This window comes from Ovis canadensis, chromosome 3 (assembly GCF_042477335.2).
Source record: "Ovis canadensis isolate MfBH-ARS-UI-01 breed Bighorn chromosome 3, ARS-UI_OviCan_v2, whole genome shotgun sequence".
In the NCBI taxonomy this organism is placed as follows: domain Eukaryota; kingdom Metazoa; phylum Chordata; class Mammalia; order Artiodactyla; family Bovidae; genus Ovis; species Ovis canadensis.
In genome coordinates, this window is record NC_091247.1 from 190,488,987 (window position 1) to 190,508,152 (window position 19,166).

The 19,166-nt window shown below is 41.2% G+C and overlaps 1 long non-coding RNA gene across 1 annotated transcript; it reads left to right on the forward strand.

Moving 5' to 3' along the window:
* The first annotated feature begins 3,176 nt into the window (after positions 1-3,176).
* On the forward strand, positions 3,177-17,472 carry LOC138438318 (uncharacterized). The gene is made up of 2 exons (XR_011256291.1): positions 3,177-3,886; positions 17,151-17,472. It is a non-coding gene; the product is annotated as an uncharacterized lncRNA (long non-coding RNA).
* The last annotated feature ends 1,694 nt before the right edge of the window (positions 17,473-19,166 follow it).

Here is a 19,166-nt window from a genome sequence, read left to right on the forward strand (position 1 = left end):
TGCTCCAGCATTGCTTCCCTCAAGGGTGACAGTGTCATTGCCAGGAGGGGGAAGAGCATATACTTAGAGGGAATAGAACCAGCTCAGACCAGATATCAGGGTTTCTGCTCCAGAACCTTGGGAACCAACCTTGTCCTGAGAGGGTAGTGATGGCTCTGAGGATAGGAGAAACCCCAGTTCACACCTGGCTCTGGCTCTAACCTCTCCAACTCCAGCCCCTCTGTTCACCAAGGTGATAGCTGATAGCAAACCTGGGGCAAGATGGGACTTTGGCTTATATCAGATCCAGCCAGCTTGCCCACCAAAGGCACTGGGCACGTGCAGACTGCATAGGAAATCTCCTACAGAAGGACACTCTTTCAAGACTGGGACAGGAAACTGTTTCACCTAATTTCAGAGGTGAGAAATTACTAATTACAGAGACAGAGAAAGTAAAAATGAGAAATATGTTTCAAATGAAAGAACAAGTAAAAAAAGAAAAATCCTGCCAAAACACCCAATGAAACAGAGATAAAAATAATTTACCAGATAAAGAATTCAAAGCATTAGTAGTAAGAATAGTGATTGAACTTAGGAAAAGAATAAATAAACAAAATGAGAATTTAATAAGGAGCTAGACAATATGAAAAGTATCAGCCAGAGCTAAAGAATACACTAACTGAAATAAAAAACACACTAAAGTTAACAGCAGAATAGGTGATACTGAAGAACACGTGTGATTGAAAAGTAGAATAATGGAAATCACTCAATTAGAATAGCAAAAAGAAAAACAAAAAATGAGAACAGTTTAAGGGACATTTGGGACATTTAGTATTCTAACATTTGCATTATAGTGGCTCCATATGGAAAAGAGAGAGAAAAGAGTAAAAAATGTATTTGATGAAACTATGGCTGAAAAATTCACACAATTGAAGGAAGAAGCAGATTTCCAGGTACAGGAAGAACAAAGAATCCCAAATAAGATAAACCCAAGGAGATGCACATGAAGACATGTCATAATTAAAATGGCAAAATTAAAGATAAGGAAAGAATTCTATGGACAGCAAGAGAAAAACAAAGAGTCACATACAAGGTAAACCGCAAAGGGTATCAGACGACTTTTCTGCAGGAGATTTGCAGGCCAGAAGAGAGTAGCATGATGTATTTAAAGTGCTGAAAGGGTAAAAAACCTAAGACCTAGAATATCTTACCCCTCAAGATTATCATTCAGAATTCAAAGACACAAAAATGAGCTTCTCATACAGGCAAAAACTAAAATAACTTATCACCACTAACAGAGATCAAATTGCCAACATCTGCTGGATCATGGAAAAAGCAAGAGATTTCCAGAAAAAAATATATTTCTGCTTTATTGACTATGGCAAAGCCTTTGACTGTGTGGATCACAACAAACTGTGGAAACTTCTTAAAGAGATGGGAATACCAGACCACCTGACCTGCCTCTTGAGAAACCTATGTGCAGGTCAGGAAGCAACAGTTAGAACTGGATATGGAACAACAGACTGGTTCCAAATAGGAAAAGGAGTGCGTCAAGGCTGTATGTTGTCACTCTGCTTATTTAACCTCTATGCAGAGTACATCATGAGAAACACTGGGCTGGATGAAGGACAAGCTGGAATCAGGATTGCTGGAAGAAATATCAATAACCTCAGATACGCAGATGACACCACCCTTATGGCAGAAAGTGAAGAGGAACTAAAAAGCCTCTTGATGAAAGTGAAAGTGGAGAGCGAAAAAGTTGGCCTAAAGCTCAACATTCAGAAAACGAAGATCATGGCATCTGGTCCCATCACTTCATGGGAAATAGATGGGGAAACAGTGGAAAGAGTGGCTGACTTGATTTTTCTGGGCTCCAAAATCACTGCACATGGTGATTGCAGCTATGAAATTAAAAGACACTTACTCGTTGGAAGGAAAGTTATGACCAACCTAGATAGCATATTAAAAAGCAGAGACATTACTTTGCCAACAAAGGTCCGTCTAGTCAAGGATACGGTTTTTCTAGTGGTCGTGTATGGATGTGAGTTGGACTATAAAGAAAGCTGAGCACTGAAGAATTGATGCTTTTAACTGTGGTGCTGGAGAAGACTCTTGAGAGTCCCTTGGACTGCAAGGAGATCCAACCAGTCCATCCTAAAGGAGATCAGTCCTGGGTGTTCATTGGATGGATTGATAGTGAAGCTGAAACTTCAATACCTTGGCCACCTGATGTGAAGAGCTGACTCATTGGAAAAGATCCTGATGCTGGGAAAGATTGAGGACAGGAGGAGAAGGGGATGACAGAGGATGAGATGGTTGGATGGCACAACCGGCTCGATGGGCTTGGGTTTGGGTGGACTCTGGGAGTTGATGATGGACATGGAGGCCTGGCATGCTGCGGTTCATGGGGTTGCAAAGAGTTGGACACGACTGAGCGACTGAACTGAACTGAAGACAGTATTCTATGGCTACACCCCTCCTTTTTATTTTATTTTGTTTTACTTGAAATAAACATGAACACTCCTTAGGGAAGGCTATAATGGAAAACAGTTCACTAATAGAAGACTTGGGGCTGGTGCATGGGGATGACCCACAGAGATGTTATGGGGAGGGAGGTGGGAGGGGGGTTCATGTTTGGGAACGCATGTAAGAATTAAAGATTTTAAAATTAAAAAAATAAAAAACTAAAAAAAAAAAAAGAAGACTTGGAGAGAATCCCTCTGATTGTGGATTGACCTTGGCAGGTATGGTCAAATCTATATGATTAGGTATGATGACTCTTAGGTATGATGACTCTAAGAAATTACTACCCTGGTAACAGTATTTCTACCCCCCGCCCCTGGCCCCTTCCACATACCCCTCTGGAGAGTCTGTACTGGGGCTGGTCAGCTTAGTCACTGTGAGGCCCAAGGTGGGGGAGAGGAGGTGTGTCTACTCAGCTCTCTCCCGGGTGAGCCATCTCCTAGAGTGAAGGTACTTGGGGAAAACGTCCCAACTCCCCAGTCCTCTCCTCCCGAACCGCCCCAGGAGCTCAAAGAAGCACGGTACCAGGACCACGGAGCAGAGTGGGGTGGACAGTCTGGAGAGGAGGGAGGTGTGGAGGGGAAGGGGCAGCAAGATAGAGAAACTCTCTTCTAGCCAGACTCCCAACTTCTGTCACCAGCACGTTTGAAGGTGAGGACGCAGAGCGGCCGGTAGGACTTGTGGCTGGTGTTCTCGCCATTGCCTCCACCCCGCGATCCCGGGACCGGTGCCGCTTTCCTCCCACGCCCCGCACCCTCTGCCCGCGCCCGGCTGGTCTGACGCTCCGCCTGCCGGCGCCGCAGTGAGGCGGCGAGAGTCCGCGCGCAGGTGCAGGGGTCGCGGCGCGGGGCTGTGCGGCATGGTGGGGAGGGGGGCACCGGGATCCTGTACGCTGTGCCCGAGATGCTCTCTGCCCTCATCATTTCCCCATTAAGGGTCTGCTGTGGGGACCTTACTGGTGGGCACCTCCAGGCCGCGGCCCAGGACGGGCTTAGCAAGTGCGCACGCGGAACCCCTGCCGGCGCTCCGGGAGAGGCAAGTGGCCGCCGCCGCCCGGGTCGTTCCTGGCTTTTCAGCACCCCAGACAACAGCAGCGGCCTCCGGGCCATGTTCTCCCTCCGGCTCCGAGCTCCTTCCTGTCTGGTCTCTGCCTCCGCCGTCTGCTTCCCCGGCTTTCTGTCCCCACCACCCCGCGTCCCGCGGTTGCAGCCTCGGAGCGCGGGTGGAAACTGCAGGGAAATGGAGCTTCGAAGCGTCCTTCTGAAAATCGAGAGAGGGTCTCCCTGAGATGGGCTTCCTGCTCGCCCTGCCCGGGTTTGTTCAGAGACGCCACCGGCAGTTTTCCTTTACTGCCCATTGCTCTGCTCGCCTTTTAAAGTCTCAGGTTCGTTAATTTCTTTTTCTACTTTCTCATTATTCGTGTATAGGAATGCAAGGGATTTCTGTGTGTTGATTTTATATCCTGCAACTTTACTATATTCATTGATGAGCTCTAGTAATTTTCTGGTGGAGTCTTTAGGGTTTTCCATGTAGAGGATCATGTCATCTGCAAACAGTGAGAGTTTTACTTCTTCTTTTCCAATTTGGATTCCTTTTATTTCTTTTTCTGCTCTGATTGCTGTGGCCAAAACTTCCAGAACTATGTTGAATAGTAGCGGTGAAAGTGGACACCCTTGTCTTGTTCCTGACTTTAGGGGAAATGCTTTCAATTTTTCACCATTGAGGATAATGTTTGCTGTGGGTTTGTCATAGATAGCTTTTATTATGTTGAGATATGTTCCTTCTATTCCTGCTTTCTGGAGAGTTTTTATCATAAATGGATGTTGAATTTTGTCAAAGGCCTTCTCTGCATCTATTGAGATAATCATATGGTTTTTATTTTTCAATTTGTTAATGTGGTGAATTACATTGATTGATTTGCGGATATTGAAGAATCCTTGCATCCCTGGGATAAAGCCCACTTGGTCATGATGTATGATCTTTTTAATGTGTTGTTGGATTCTGATTGCTAGAATTTTGTTGAGGATTTTTGCATCTATGTTCATCAGAGATATTGGCCTGTAGTTTTCTTTTTTTGTGACATCTTTGTCAGGTTTTGGTATTAGGGTGATGGTGGCCTCATAGAATGAGTTTGGAAGTTTACCTTCCTCTGCAATTTTCTGGAAGAGTTTGAGTAGGATAGGTGTTAGCTCTTCTCGAAATTTTTGGTAGAATTCAGCTGTGAAGCCATCTGGACCTGGGCTTTTGTTTGCTGGAAGATTTCTGATTACAGTATCAATTTCCGTGCTTGTGATGGGTCTGTTAAGATTTTCTATTTCTTCCTGGTTCAGTTTTGGAAAATTGTACTTTTCTAAGAATTTGTCCATTTCTTCCACGTTGTCCATTTTATTGGCATACAACTGCAGATAGTAGTCTCTTATGATCCTTTGTATTTCTGTGTTGTCTGTTGTGATCTCTCCATTTTCATTTCTAATTTTATTGATTTGATTTTTCTCTCTTTGCTTCTTGATGAGTCTGGCTAATGGTTTGTCAATTTTATTTATCCTTTCAAAGAACCAGCTTTTGGCTTTGTTGATTTTTGCTATGGTCTCTTTTGCTTCTTTTGCATTTATTTCTGCCCTAATTTTTAAGATTTCTTTCCTTCTACTAACTCTGGGGTTCTACAAAAAACCTCGAATAGCCAAAGCAATCTTGAGAAAGAAGAATGGAACTGGAGGAATCAACTTGCCTGACTTCAGGCTCTACTACAAAGCCACAGTCATCAAGACAGTATGGTACTGGCACAAAGACAGACATATAGATCAATGGAACAAAATAGAAAGCCCAGAGATAAATCCACACACATATGGACACCTTATCTTTGACAAAGGAGGCAAGAATATACAATGGAGTAAAGACAATCTCTTTAACAAGTGGTGCTGGGAAAACTGGTCAACCACTTGTAAAAGAATGAAACTAGATCACTTTCTAACACCGCACACAAAAATAAACTCAAAATGGATTAAAGATCTAAATGTAAGATCAGAAACTATAAAACTCCTAGAGGAGAACATAGGCAAAACACTCTCAGACATAAATCACAGCAGGATCCTCTATGATCCACCTCCCAGAATGCTGGACATAAAAGCAAAAATAAACAAATGGGATCTAATTAAAATTAAAAGCTTCTGCACAACAAAGGAAAATATAAGCAAGGTGAAAAGACAGCCATCTGAATGGGAGAAAATAATAGCAAATGAAGCAACTGACAAACAACTAATCTCAAAAATATACAAGCAACTTCTGCAGCTCAACTCCAGAAAAATAAACGACCCAATCAAAAAATGGGCCAAAGAACTAAATAGACATTTCTCCAAAGAAGACATACGGATGGCTAACAAACACATGAAAAGATGCTCAACATCACTCATTATTAGAGAAATGCAAATCAAAACCACAATGAGGTACCACTTCGCACCAGTCAGAATGGCTGCGATCCAAAAATCTGCAAGCAATAAATGCTGGAGAGGGTGTGGAGAAAAGGGAACCCTCCTACACTGTTGGTGGGAATGCAAACTAGTACAGCCACTATGGAGAACAGTGTGGAGATTCCTTAAAAAATTGCAAATAGAACTACCTTATGACCCAGCAATCCCACTTCTGGGCATACACACCGAGGAAACCAGAATTGAAAGAGACACATGTACCCCAATGTTCATCGCAGCACTGTTTATAATAGCCAGGACATGGAAACAACCTAGATGTCCATCAGCAGATGAATGGATAAGAAAGCTGTGGTACATATACACAATGGAGTATTACTCAGCTGTTAAAAAGAATTCATTTGAATCAGTTCTGATGAGATGGATGAAACTGGAGCCGATTATACAGAGTGAAGTAAGCCAGAAAGAAAAACACCAATACAGTATACTAACACATATATATGGAATTTAGGAAGATGGCAATGATGACCCTGTATGCAAGACAGGGAAAGAGACACAGATGTGTATAATGGACTTTTGGACTCAGAGGGAGAGGGAGAGGGTGGGATGATTTGGGAGAATGACATTCTAACATGTATACTATCATGTGAATTGAATCGCCAGTCTATGTCTGACGCAGGATGCAGCATGCTTGGGGCTGGTGCATGGGGATGACCCAGAAAGATGTTCTGGGGAGGGAGGTGGGTGGGGGGTTCATGTTTGGGAATGCATGTAAGAATTAAAGATTTTAAAATTTAAAAAATAAAAAACTAAAAATTAAAAAAAAAACAAACAAAACAAACAAACAAAAAAAATAAAGTCTCAGGTTCGATTTTTAGTTTGGGTTTGGGGCCTGTTGATTACTGAAATATTTTTCCTAATTTTATTTTCTAAAGTCTTGAGATGATGCAGGAGAGGCAGAGCAAATTCATCTTCTTTTCCAAGTGGATCACTTGGTTTTGCCACACATCAATTTTCTGGTCTTTGCATCTGTTTGAACTGTTCCTGCCCTCATGCAAAGAACTGCTCAGTTTCTCTAGCTAAACTTACCTGTCTGAATTTTCACAATGCCTTTCTTTTTCCTTTTTCCTCTGAATTTCCTATAACTTGAATGTTGCTGCATTTAATATTGTCCCCACAGTCTATGAGGCTATCCTCAATTCTTTTCATCCTTTTCCCTTTATTCTGCTCTTCAGCATTATTTCCACTATTCTATCTTCCAGCTCACTTATCCATTCTTCTGCCTCAGTTATTCTGCTATTGGTTCCTTCTAGAGTGTTTTTAATTTCAGTAGTTTTGTTATTTATTTATCTCTGCTTGCTTATTCTTTATTTCTTCTATGTCCTTGGTGTTTTCTTAACTCTGTTAATTATTTCTTACATTCTCTCCATTCTAAGTCTTTGGAACATCTTTAGTATCATTATTCTGAATTCTCTTTCAAATAGATTGCTTATACCCTCTTCATTTATTTATTTGGTCTTGTGAATTTCTAACTTTTTCATTTGTGATGTATTTCTCTGTCTTTTCATTTTTTTTCTAACTTGCTCCACTTAAGGTCTCCTTTTCCCAGGCTTAAGGGTTGTATTTTTTCTTCCTTTTGGGTTTTGACCTTGGAGGGAAAAGTTGGTTGAGTGGTTTGTGTTGACTGCTTGTTAAGGGTGACTTGTGCCTGTGTTCTAGTGGGAGAAGATCAAGCAGATCAAGCTGGTAATTACAGAAATAATGGCACACATACATCCACTTCCATACACACAGTTATAACCAAAGTGTTCTAAAGAAAAGAGTACAAGAGATTGACTTGATGGACAAGGGAAACCAAAAGTGATATCACCCACTTAAAAGCAGAGCTAACTAATGTTCAATCTGGAAAACTGAGCCTGAGCAGATTGCCAACTGGGGAATATAGCAGAGAGAGCACAACAATTTAACTTACATGGTGAAAAACGAGAGTGAAGGAAAAAAAGGAGAGGAGAAAGAAAGAAAAAAAGAGGAGAAGGGAGAGAAAAGAGCAAAGGAAGGGGTGTGAGAGAGGGTAAAATAAAGGGAGAAAAGAAAAATAGAAAAGAAAAGATAAATAGACATATGTGAAAAAGATTTATATATTCAGGAATAGCTACAACTGGTAAAGAACTATAAAAAAGGCGGTAAAATACATCAAAAGCAAAATCAGAAAAATCACAAAAAATGAGTGAAAGAGAGAAAAAATATCTTGAAAAAGAGTTTTCTCTCTCTCTCTCTTTTTTTTTAATAACAAGAGATAACAAAGAAGAAAACTCCACAGCATCACAAAAAGCTAATGTGAAGGTAGAAATATGTAGGGGGAATATACAGTGTGATTTATAAGAAAAACAGTTCTGTGTCATAGTTCTTCTTGTTGTGGAGTCTGCCCCCATGGATGGGGTTGGATTAGTGTCCTGTGATGTTTTCCTGGTTGGGAGAGCTTATGTCTGTGTTCTGGTTGATGGAGCTGGATCTTGTCTCTCTGAAGGGCAGTGCAGTGTTCAGTAGTAAGTTTTGGGGTGTCTATTGGTTCAGTATGTCTTTGGGCAGTCCTTCTGGCTTTGGCAGTGTTAGACATGTCTATTTCCATACCCACGTTGAAGTGACCCTCTTAGCATATCTTAATTGCCCCCTGCCCCCTACCTGTCCCTCAATTCTTTACCAGTGCTTCTGTTCCCCCCATCCTGCCCTGCACTGAAGGCTGATGCTTGCTAGGTAGGGGCTTGTGTGGCTCTTTTCTTGGCCCCCCGGACCCTGCCCTCTGCATCACAGAGACTTGTGTGAAGTTCCTTCAGCCCCCTGAGCTCGCCCTCTATGTTACAGATCTTGTGTGCACTTGTCTCGGCTCCCTGGGCCTTCCTTGTAGGTCACAGGACTTGTGTGTTCTATTTTTAGCTCCCTGGGCCTGCCCTCTGCACCACGAGGGTTGTGTGCACTGGAGAGGTTTTTATGCCATGCCTCTCTTAGCACCCCAGGCCTGCCCTCTGTACCACTGGGCTTCTGTGTGCTTCTCTTCATTCCCCAAGACTGCTATCTGGTCGGGGCCACAGTCTGTGAGCTGTTTATGGATTAAGAAGTATAGCTTTCTCTGTCTTCTGCCCTCTTAAGTCCCTACTTTGCCTGGCTTTCTGAGATTATGCAGTTCTTTCTTGGGCTCCTCTGTGAGGAGGGAGCTTCCCAGTGCATAGGAACTCTTCCTGCTTCACAACTCCCTCTCTCCCTCAGTGCACAAGTTCCTATCCAGAAGTTCTCCATCTTTTCCCTTTTTATGTCTCCATCCTCTCTCCTACCTCATTCCAGGGAGCATAGCCTGCCCCACTGGAAGCCTGGGGTTTTCTGCTATCACATAGAGATGGCTTTGAAGGAGTTGTTCCATATCTTGATGAGTTTTTGATGTGTTTGTGGGGAGGCTGGTGATCTCCTCATCTTACTCTTCCACCATCTTCTTCTGCCCCCTTCTCCTGGGTTTGTTTTTGTAGGTCTTTTTTTCTCTTCCTCTTTTGTTCTCTTCTCTTGTGTTTCTTACCTGGAGAATTTCCTTTAGCTCTTGTTGTAAAGCTGATGTGGTGGTGCTGAATTCTCTTAGCTTTTGCTGTTTGTAAACCTTTTGATTTCTCTGCTGAATCTGAATGAGAACTTGCTAGGTAAGTGTTCTTGGTTGTAGATATTTTCTTTTATCACTTTAAATATATCATGCCATGTATTCATGTAAAATCATTGTTCCTCTTGCTTCTGATGTCTGCCCTCTGGTTAGTGAGGCTGGTCCAGAGGCTTGTTTATCCCCTTGATACAGGGATTGACTGGTGCTGTGGTGACCAGAGTCCACTCTGGAGATTGATTGAGTCATTTCCTTTCTCTGTGATTGTCACTTCCCTGTCAAAGTTGGGGTCTACTCCCTAGTTGTTGGACTGGAGATGCCTAGATTTGTTTCTTAGCTGTGTTTCTGATCTGCAGTGTGAGGTAGTTGAGATTGGAGTGAGAGAAAAGCCTCTGAGTATTCCTCTTATGGAGCTGTTCACCTGTGAGTATACTCTGTTGTGTCTCCTTTTGTCCATTGTGTGGACTCATAAAGTAAACTGTCGTTGGCACTGCTCTCAGTCCCAGCTTAACTGTGGATGTGCTAGCAGTCGGCCCCGGTGACTCTCAGGTGCTGTTTTCATCAGGCCACTGGTGCTGATTCACTGAGATCAGGTCCCAGGACTGCAGTAGTTGTGCACCTGGACCTGCTAATGGAGCTATGGAGGTAGTTCGGACTCTTGCCTGGCCCAGTCCCTATGTGTATGTGCCCACAAAGCCCACAGTTCCTTAAGCCAGACCCATCTCCCAGTTCCCAAGTGCAGGAACACTTGTCCTTTTGGATATTTTGCAGGCACTGAATTTAGGGAGCTTCCAGTGAGGAGAGAGGCCCTGCCTTTTACAGGTCACTCAACAGCGGTGATTTGCTCCTGTGATGGCTTCCTCCACAAGCATTCTTACTTGTGGAACTCCTCACTCTCATCCCCTCAGACTGTCTCTTCACAGCCAACAGCAGTTCCCTCCCAAGGTCTGCTCTCCAAATCTCACCTTCCAGCGCCAGACCCTTGTGTGTCCTTGTAGACATCTGTCTCAGGTCAGAGTGTGTAGGGCTGTGGCATGGACCACCTGTGTAGGTTTTGCTGTGTCCTGCCTGCCGCAGACTGGCCACTGTGCTCTCCTCTGAGCCTCCTAGGCACACTTATGTCCCTGCTGATCTCTGCATGGGAGAGAGGACTTCACTGAATGGGGGAACCTCTCCTTACCTTCAACTCCCCACCAGAAGTGTAGTCCCATCCTGCTTCCTCTCCTCTTCCTTTTCCCTTCTTCCTTTCATCCTACCTGGTTATGTGGGGATCTCTCTTGTCCTTCTAGGTGCTTGAAGTCCTCCTCTAGTGTTCAGCAGGTCCTCTGTGAGAATTGTTCCATTTGCAGATGTACTCTTGATGCATTTGTGGGGAGAGAGCTCCACATCCTCCTACCCTTCTGCCATCTTGGAAAGTCCTTGATCAAAGACCTTGTGGCAATTTCTTAAAATAAGACATCAGTGAAATTTGCTGCTTTCATTAACTCTTCCTCATTTCTCTGTACCATGCAATGTTTTTGAGAACATTTTGCCCACAGTAAAATGTCTTTTAAAATTGGAATAAATTCTCCCAAATCCTGATGCTGCTTTATCAACTAAGTTTTTTTAAATATTAATTTTAACTATTTTGTGGTCATTTCAATAATCTTTATAGCATCTTTACCAGAAGTAGATTCTAACTCAAGAAAACACCTTTTTTCTTTTTTTTTTTTGCTCACTCATAAGAAGTAACTTCTTGTCTGTTCAACTTTTATCATGAGACTGCAGCAATTCAGTTACATCTTCAGAATCCACTTTTATTTTTTGCTATTTCTACCACATTTGTAATTACTTCCTTCACTGAAGTCTTGAACCCCTCAAAATCATACATGAGTATTAGAATTAACATTTTCCAAACTTCCACTCATGTTGATATTTTTATTTCTTCCCATGAATCATGTTTGGGAATGCATGTAAGAATTAAAGATTTTAAAATTTAAAAAATAAAAAACTAAAAAAAAAAATCATGAATGTTCTTAACGAAATCTAGAATGGTGAATCATTTCTGAAGGTTTTCAATTTACTTTGCTCTGATCCATCAGAGGAATAACTACCTATGGCTGTTCTAACCTTACAAAATGTATTTCTTAAGTAATAAGCCTTGAAAGTTGAATTTGTTCCTTGATACATGGGCTACAAAATGGATGTTGTGTTAGCAGCCATGAAAACAATATTAATCTCATTACACATCTCCATCAGAGCTCTTGGGTGACCAGGTGCCTTGTCAATGAGCAGCAATATTTTGAAAGACATCTTTTTTCTGAGCAGCAGGCCTCAACAGTGAGCTTAAGATATTCAGTAAATCATGTTGTATACAGATGTGATGTTATCCAGGCTTTATTATTTCATTTATAGAGCACATGCATAGGAATATATTTGACATAATTCTAAGGGCCTTAGGATTTTTGTTCTGGCAAAGGAGCATTGATTTTAACTTAGAATCACTAACTGTATTAGCACCTAATAAGAGAGTTAGCCTATTGTTTGAAGGTTTGAAGCCAGGCATTGACTCTCTAGCTATGAGTGCTCAAAGGCTGTTTGCCTACTTTTAATATCTGTTGATTAGTACTAATTTTGTTAGCTAGATCTTCTGAATAAAGTGATACTCCAGTGAACACACAAATGATAAACAAGTGAAATAGCTTTGTTGCTGATATGGTGAAAGTTGTAGTGGTCTGGATAGAACATCAAACCACCCGCAATATTCCTGTAAGTCAAACTTCAGTTCGTACATAGCAAGACCTTGTTGCTGTTTGTTGTTTAGTCATTAAGTCATGTCTGACTCTTAGTGACCCCATAGAGTGCAGCATGCCTGGTTTCTCTGTCTTTCAGTATCTCCCAGAGTTTGCTCAAATTCATGTCCATTGAGTCAGTGATGCCATCCAACCATCTCATTCTCTGTTACCTCTTTCTCCTCCCGCCCTCAGTCTTTCCAAGGAAAGATTTTCTCAGGGTCTTTTCCAATGAAAAGGTGACCAAAGTATTGGAGCTTCAGGTGGCCAAAGTATTGGAGCTTCAGCTTCATTATCAGTCCTTTCAGTGAATATTCAGGATTGATTTCCTTTAGGATTGACTAGTTGGATCACCTTGCAGTCCAAGGGAGTCTAACAAGTCTTCTCCAGCACCACAATTCAAAAGCATCAATTTTTCAATGCTCAGCCTTCTTCATGATCCAACTCTCACATCCATACACGACTACCAGAAAAGCCATAGCTTTGACTCTATGGACCTTTGTTGGTAGATTGATGTCTCTGCCTTTTAATATGCTTTTAGGTTTGTCACAGCTTTCCTTCCAAGGAGCAAGACCTTAACTCTCTTCAATTCTATAAAGGTTGAGAATGGTAAGGGTGCTGTAGCTGGGCCTCTTGCAGCAAACAGTTAGCAAAGTTTTGGATTCAAAGGCAGCTGCAGAAAAAGTTTGAAGCTAGCAGAGGTTGGTTCATGAGATTTAAGGAAAGAAGCTGTCACCATAACATAAAAGTGCAAGATGAAGCAGCAAATGCTGATGTAAAAGCTGCAGCAAATTATTCAGAAGACCTAGCTAACAAAGGTTATCTATTTATTTATTTGGCTGTGCTGGGTCTTAGTGATTCATGTGGGATCTAGTTCCCTGACCAGGGATTGAACCCAGGCCCCCTGCATTGGTAGTATGGAGTCTTAGCCACTGGACCACCAGGGAAGTCCGTAATACATTCTTATTTGATCTGTAGAGGCAGAAAAATGTTAGGTAGGTTGACTGAAAAAAAATGTCTAACTTGAGTGGTAAAAAACAGTCATGGCCCCTCAAGCAATTTCCTCACTTGACAGTTGATAAACTCAGAACTCTTTGAATGAGGGAAGAGGCAGGATCTTCTTGAAGATGGATCTTGGTACATTGCCAAAACATACACCATTGATCTTTCTCCCAGCCCTCCCCCAAAAGACCTACAGGGTAAATGTACACTGAGGAAAAGGAAATAGTGAGAGCTTTGGAGGACTTCTAGACACTAATTTTGAAATGACACTAATTCCAGGAAATCCCCCCAAAATATCACTGTGATTTATCTGTTGCATGGGCTATGTAGTTCATGTGATCAATGAAGTTTTAGCTCATGTCTTTCTCACAATGGGACCAGTGGGTCCTCAAAACTGTCCTGTAGTTATTTCCGAGGTCAAGAACGCATAGTGTGATAGATACACTCAGCAACTAGCCGAATCCTCACACTGGTTGCATGATCTGTGGAGTGAGAGCTATTATGATGGGAAAGGCCAATTGGAAGCCATTAGATCTGCTGCCCCAGAGGAAGAGTAAACCAAAAGCAATACTGCATTCTTGAAGGAATTGCAGAGATTAGTGCCACCATCAAGCACGTGAAGGATGCCAGAGTTGTGATTTCTACCAAATCTCCATTCAGTTCACTTATTTGGCTTATACAGAAGGCAAATGGATTTTGAAGAATGACAGTGGGTTGTCATAAGCTTAACTAGATAACTCCAACTGCAGTTGCTGTACCAGATGTGGTTTTATCGCTAATTAATACATCCCTGGAACCTGCTGTGCAGCTATTGATCTAGCAAGTGCCTTTTTCTCCATGCCTGTCAATAAGAGCCACCAGAAACAGTTTTCTTTCACTTTTAACCTCAAGGGTATATCAACTCTGCAGCCCTATGTCATCGTTTAGTTTGTAAGCATCTTGATTACCTTTTTCTTCCATTGGATATCACACTGGTCCTTTAAATTGGTGACATTATGCCAATTGGACTTAGTGAGCAAGAAGCAACTCCAAACTTATTGTAGAAATTTGCATCTCAGAAGGTGAGAAATAAATCTGACAAAAAATTCCAAAATCTTCTACCTTAGTGAAATTTCTAGGATTCCAGTGGTTTGGGCATGTTGAGATAACTCTTCTCAGATGAAGAATGAGCTATTGCATTTGACTTTTCCTGCAAGTAAGAAAGAGTACAGTGCCTACTAGGGTTCTGGATTTTTGCAGTAACATATTCCTCATTTGGAGTGTGTTATTGTGGCCCATTTACGGAGTGACTCAAGAAGCTGCTGGTTTTGAGTGGAGCCAGAGTATGAGGAGACTGCGCCACAGGTCCAGGCTGCTGTGCAAGCTGCTTTGTCACTTGGGCCATGTGACCCAGCAGATGCAGTGGTCCTTGAAGTGTTGGCAGATAGGGATGCTGTTTGGAGATTTTGGCAGGTCCTTGTGGGAGAATCATGGGTTTCCCCAGTGACTCAGTGGTAAAGAATCCACCTGTCAATACAGGAGATGCCAGTTTGATCCCTGGGTCAAGAAGATCCCCTGAAGAAGGAAATGGCAATCCACTCCAGCATTCTTGCCTGGGAAATCCCATGAACAGAGGATCCTGGAGTGCTAAAAGTCCAAGGGGTCACAAAACAGTCAGACACAACTTAGCGACTAAACAACAACAAATATAGGAGAATCATAGTGCAGGTCCTTAGGATTTTGGACCAACTTCCTGTCATCGTCTGTAGATAACTGGCCTTCTTTTGAGAAACAGCTCTTGGTCTGTTATTGAGCCTTAGCAGAGACTGAATGTTTAACCATGGGCCACCAAGTTATTATGGTGACTTGAGCTACCCATGATGAACTGGGTATAAAATTAGGTGTATACAGCAGAACTCCATCATCAAATCTCAGTGGTATGTATCTGATCATGCCCAAGTAGGCCTTGAAGGCCTAAGTGTGTTACATGAAGAAGCATCCCAAATGCCCTTGATTCCCCCTCCTGCTACACTTTCTTTGGGATTGGAATGAAAACTGACCTTTTCCACTCTTGTGGCCACTGCTGAGTTTTCCAAATTTGCTGAAAGATTAAGTTCAACACTTTCACAGCATCATCTTTTAGGATTTGAAATAACTCAGCTGGAATTCCATCACCTCCACTAGCTTTGTTTTTAGCAGTGTTTCCTAAGGCCCAATTGACTTCGCATTCCAGGATGTCTGGTTCTAGGTGAGTGATCACACCATTGAGGTTATTCAGCTCATTAAGACCTTTTTTGGTACAGTTCTTCTGTGTATTTTTGCCACCTTTTCTTAATGTCTTCTGCTTCTGTTGGCCCATATCATTTCTGTCTTTTATTGTGCCCATCTTCACATGAAATGTTCCCTTGGTATCCCTAATTTTCTTGAAGAGATCTCTATAGATTCCCATGCTATTGTTTTCCGCTATTTCTTTGTACTGTTCACTTAAGAAGCCTGTCTTATCTCTCCTTGCTATTCTTTGGAACTCCGTGTTCAGATGGGTATATCTTTCTTTTTCTCATTTGTCTTTCATGTCTCTTCTTTTCTCAGCTATTTGTAAGGCCTCCTCAGACAACCATTTTGCCTTTTTGCATTTCTTTCTCTTGGGAGTGGTCTTGATCAATGCCTCCTGTACAATGTTATGAACTTCTGTCCATAATTCTTCAGGGACTCTGTCTGTCAGATCTAGTCTCTTGAATCTAGTCACTTCCACTGCATAATCATAAAGAATTTGATTAAGGTCATATCTGAATGGCCTAGTGGTTTTCCCTACTTTCTTTAAGTTAAGTCTGAACTTTGCAATAAGGAGTTCATGATCTGAGCCACAGTCAGCTCCCACTCTTGTTTTTGCTGACTGTATAGAGCTTCTCCATCTTTGGCTGCAAAGAACATAATCAATCTGATTTTGATATTGACCATCTGTTGATGTCCACGTGTAGAGTCATCTCTTGTGTTGTTGGAAGTGGGTGTTTGCTATGACCAGAGTGTTCTCCTGGCAAAACTCTGTTAGCCTTTGCTCTGTTTCATTTTGTACTCTAAAGCAAAACTAGCCTGTTACTCCATGTATCTCTTCACTTCCTACTTTTACATTCCAGTATATCTATATACATATATTTGGCCAGGAGAAAGATGAAGATTCTGCTGTGTGCAACAATATGAATTGAACTTGACAGCATTAAGCTAAGTTAATAACGTCAGAGAGAGAAAAACAAATACCATCTGATGTCACTTATATGCGGAATATAAAAATGCAGAACTCATAGAAACAGATACTAGAATGGTGGCTGCCTTGGGGTGGAGGTGCAGGATAGAGGGGAAGGAGAGTACAAGCTCCTAGTTTTAAGAAGTTCTGGTAATGAAAAATACATCATAGTGATCATAGTTAATAATACTGTATTATATACTTGAAAGTTGCTAAGAGATTAGATCTTACAAGTTCTTACCACAGAAAAAGGAATGGTAATTATGTAACATGATACAGGTGTTAGATACTGCTTTGGTGGTAATCATTTTGAATACATGCATGCATGCTGAATTGCTTCAGTCATGTCTGACTCTGTGCGACCCCATGGACAGCAGCTCACCAGGCTCCTCTGTCCAAGGGATTCTCTAGGCAAGAATACTGGAGTGGGTTGCCATTGCCTTCTCTAAATCATTCAGCTACTTATTAGTAAAACGATCGACGAACTATCTGATGGTAAAGTCGCCATCCCATTCCCAGGGTCTGTCAAAGACCCACCAACCAGTAATTTTTTCCTCTCTGCCTGCTTCCACCAACCTTCTTTGTCTTCTTTCCAGAGTCCTCAAAAAAGTCTCCATCAGAAGCCACCTGAAATCTCTCCACTCCCAGCACCCAATGCTAAGACTACCAACAGAACAAATGACACATGATTAATATTCCCTTCCTCGCATCCCTTCCCTTCGCAGCCTATTCCTCAGAATTATTTTTGCAATACGCAAATCAAAATGTTGTACACCTTAAAGTTACACAATGTTATGTGTCAATTATATCTCAATAAAAGTGAAAGTTATTCTCTTTAACACATATTGATATTGTAATGTGGTGTAAGAATGTCTAGAGAAGTATTTCTATAAAAAAAAATTTCCAACTTTGCTTTTACCTTCTTGTGTTTTCATTTCTTAATTTATTTTCCCAACTCAACAAATCTGGAAATTTGATATCAGTTTATATCAGTTTGATATCAGTTTGATATCAGTTTCTTGGGTGGGAGAAATCAACTTAACTGGCCCAGTGCTCATTAGTTTAGTTTTTATTTGAAAATCAATTTAATAATTCACAACATAAAATAACTTTTTTCCAATATGGAACCATACTTTAGAAACCAAAGTAGTTTAGTGAGTACATGAATCAGAGGATGCCAGGGGAAGGCCCTCCTTAGGAGGAATGCTCATTTCTTCTCCAAGAGCAGAGATGCACTACTTCCAGTTCCTCTCCACATTCTTCTTTTCAACATGCTGATTGTTTCATTGTGTGTGTGGGTGTGAAGTTGCTTCAGTCCTGTCCTATTCCTTGTGACCCCCATGGACTGTAGCCCACCAGGCTGCTCTGTTCATGGGATTCTCAGGCAAGAATACTGGAATGGATTTTCATGCCTGCTTCTGGGATCTTCTGACCCAGGGATTGAATCTCAGTCTCTTGTGGCTCCTGTAGTGCAGGTGGATGCTTTATCCCTGAGCCACTGGAGAAGCCCCAATTGATTTGTTAAGTTCAATCAAATTGCTAAGAGAAATATTTATAAACTACAAAACATTATAAAAATATTAGGCATTAAATTTAGAAATACCTTTAATATGAAAGTGTTTCCTAGGTGGCACGGGTGGTAAAGAATCTACCTGCTATTGCAGGAGATGCAAGAGACGTGGGTTAGATCCCTGGATCAGGAAGATCCCATGGAGTAGGAAATGGAAACCAACTCCAATATTCTTACCTGGAAAATTGCATGGACAGAGGAGCCTGGTAGTCTACAGTCCATAGGGTTGCAAAGAGTCAGACACAACTGAGCACATACTTGCTATATTTCTCTTAACAGGTAGGAAGTTTGACTTTCATCTGTGAATATCTTTGTATTTTTAATAGGTAAGAGTTATATAATTTTTGTTCCAGTTTTGTTTTGGCTTCCAGGAAATTCTGAGTTAGATTTTCTGTTTGATTGTGAAAACCCTTAGACTGAATTTTCAAAACAATGATCATTTCCATGTTGTTACACAGCCCTTGTTCTTTCACAGTTTGTGCTGTGGATTTATAGTTGTATTTTATTATAAACTCACATTAATTCTGACACATAGCAAGGATATACATAATGATACATGAAAAGAAGAAAATATTAGGCTTAACATAAGAAAAATTTCCCATATTTGACAATTTCTGACCTTTGAAAATATTAGTTTCATAAGATTTAACCTAGTAATGAACAAATGAAGGTGTTATCTATAATTATTTTAATTTTTGAAAGATGTTGTTTACCAACCTCTTTAATAAAATTTGTATCTTAATAAGGAGAATATTTTCAAACTACAGATGTATTCGCTCCTCTATATTACCCCTTCTCCCCATTACTATGGGTTATTGGAACTAGAAAATATCTTTGAAACCATTTTGATAGCAACTTCCAAACTTTTATTACTAGTAGCTCTTTTTACCTACCACATATATCCCATATATTCTGAATAAAATATCCTCATAAACAACTTAAAACCTCACTTTAATAAAAATTATACAAATAAAAATACCTTTTTTCTTTTGTTCTGAGTGGAAATAAAACATGCAAACTTCTTTAGGTATGTAGACAGTTT